The sequence below is a fragment of the Microtus ochrogaster genome, unplaced genomic scaffold, assembly GCF_000317375.1.
Source record: "Microtus ochrogaster isolate Prairie Vole_2 unplaced genomic scaffold, MicOch1.0 UNK14, whole genome shotgun sequence".
Taxonomy (NCBI): domain Eukaryota; kingdom Metazoa; phylum Chordata; class Mammalia; order Rodentia; family Cricetidae; genus Microtus; species Microtus ochrogaster.
This window is the reverse complement of record NW_004949112.1, coordinates 3,753,627-3,755,675: the sequence shown is the minus strand read 5'-3', so window position 1 is coordinate 3,755,675 and position 2,049 is coordinate 3,753,627.

Genomic DNA, 2,049 nt, shown 5'->3' with positions numbered 1-2,049 from the left:
TTTTTTTTTGGTTTTTAGAGACAGGGTTTCTCTGTAGCTTTGGAGCCTGTCCTGGAACTAGCTCTTGTAGACCAGGTTGGTCTCGAACTCACAGAGATCCACCTGCCTCTGCCTCCCGAGTGCTGGGATTAAAGGCGTGCGCCACCATCGCCCCCGGCTCTTTCTCCCATTTTCTCTTTCTCTTTTCTTCCCCAAGTGGCCCTCATTTTTACTAGGTATTTCCTTTTCTCTCTGTGAGGCCTCTCTGAGACCACTGATATGCATCACAAAAGGTTGTAACCACTAGCATTTGACGTGGGCCAGACAACAGCCACAGCCTGAGGATGTGGGACAAAAACTAAACCCAGGCATATCTTTTCTTTTTTTTAAGCCAGAGATGATATTTAGCAACTATTCTTTAGGTTTAACATAGAAGAAGGACCACAGGGCCTCCTTCAAGCTAAGGCAAGCCTTAGACCACCAAGTTACATGCCCAACTCCCTTGTACCTTTGGAGACAATGTCTCACTAACTGCCCAGGCAGTCCTTGAATTCACAGCAATTCTCCTGCTACAGACTCTGAAGAATTAGGATTACAAACATTCATGAGCACAGGAATTATGCGATCCAGGCAGAGGTGCCCAAAGATGGAGACATGGAAAGGATATGAAAGGGGGTGATTTGTGTCTCGACTGTAGAATGTGGTGGCAGTGGGAAATTATGACAGAGAGGCAGAAGGGAGCCAGGGCCTCTATTGCCAAAGCTAGTTTTCTCCTGAGAATGGTGGCAAATTGTGCAATAACTGTGAACAGAGGAGAAGCTGTCCCAAGTGTGTGAGAGAGAGAAGCCTCCCTCCAGTGACTGGGGAGTGAGACTGGAAGGTTGGAAACCGGTAGGAAGGGGCAGAGCTTAGGGTCAAAGGCATAATGGAAGCAAGGGGAGCTGGCCTGACAAAGTGAGAGAGACAGCAGAGCTGCAACAAGTTCGAGTCTATGCCAGTGATCTTTTTGGCAATGTGGTTGAGTGGCCACAGAGTAATGGCGGGAGCAGGTGAGGTTATCTGGGGATCAGATGAGGAACCTAGGGCTGGAGGTGACGTTATGGTTGCTCTCTCAGATCTTCAGGGTCACCATCCTTAAGGAGAGGAGGGCTCTCCTAGGGAGAGGGTTAATGATGGCACCCAGAGGAGATCAGCATTACCAGAGGAGTAGAGGAGAGGGTCAGAGAGGGCGCAGACCGAGAACTGGGGGCCAGGAGAGCTTATGGGCTATCACAATAATTAAAGAAGGAACAGCTTTAGAACAACTTCATCAGTCAAGCAATAGCTGTAGCTTTGGAGCTCCTTCCTTCTTTTTATCCTTCCTTTCTTCCTTCCTCTACACCTCACCTCTTCCTTTTCTTTTTTGAGACGGGAGCTTAGCTGGTCTGAAACTCATATGTAGATCAAGCTAGCCTCAAAGCAGAAAGTAATCCTCCAGCTTCCTTCAAGGATTACAGGCAGGAGCAACCAAGCCTGTTCCCAGGCCTGCTTTCTGAGCTGTCGGTTAAGAGAGCCTCGGAAAGCAGGCTCAGAAGTTGAGTTCAGTTCCCAACACCCACAGCATGGTGGCTCAAAGCCAAGGAACTTCAGTTCCAAGGGATTCAGTGCCTCTGCCTCCACTGGGCACCTGCACTCACACTCACAGAACCACACACAGACACATGCACACACAGAACCACACACAGACACAGAACCACGCACAGACACATGCATACACAGAACCACACACAGACACAGAACCACACAGACACAGAACCACACAGACACAGAAACACACACAGACACAGAAACACACAGACAAAGAACCACAGACACAGAACCACACAGACACAGAACCACACACAGACACAGAACCACACACAGACACAGAAACACACAGACACAGAAACACACACACACAGAACCACACACAGACACATGCATACACAGAACCACACACAGACACAGAACCACACACAGACACAGAACCACACAGACACAGAACCACAGACACAGAACCACAGACACAGAACCACACACAGACACAGAACC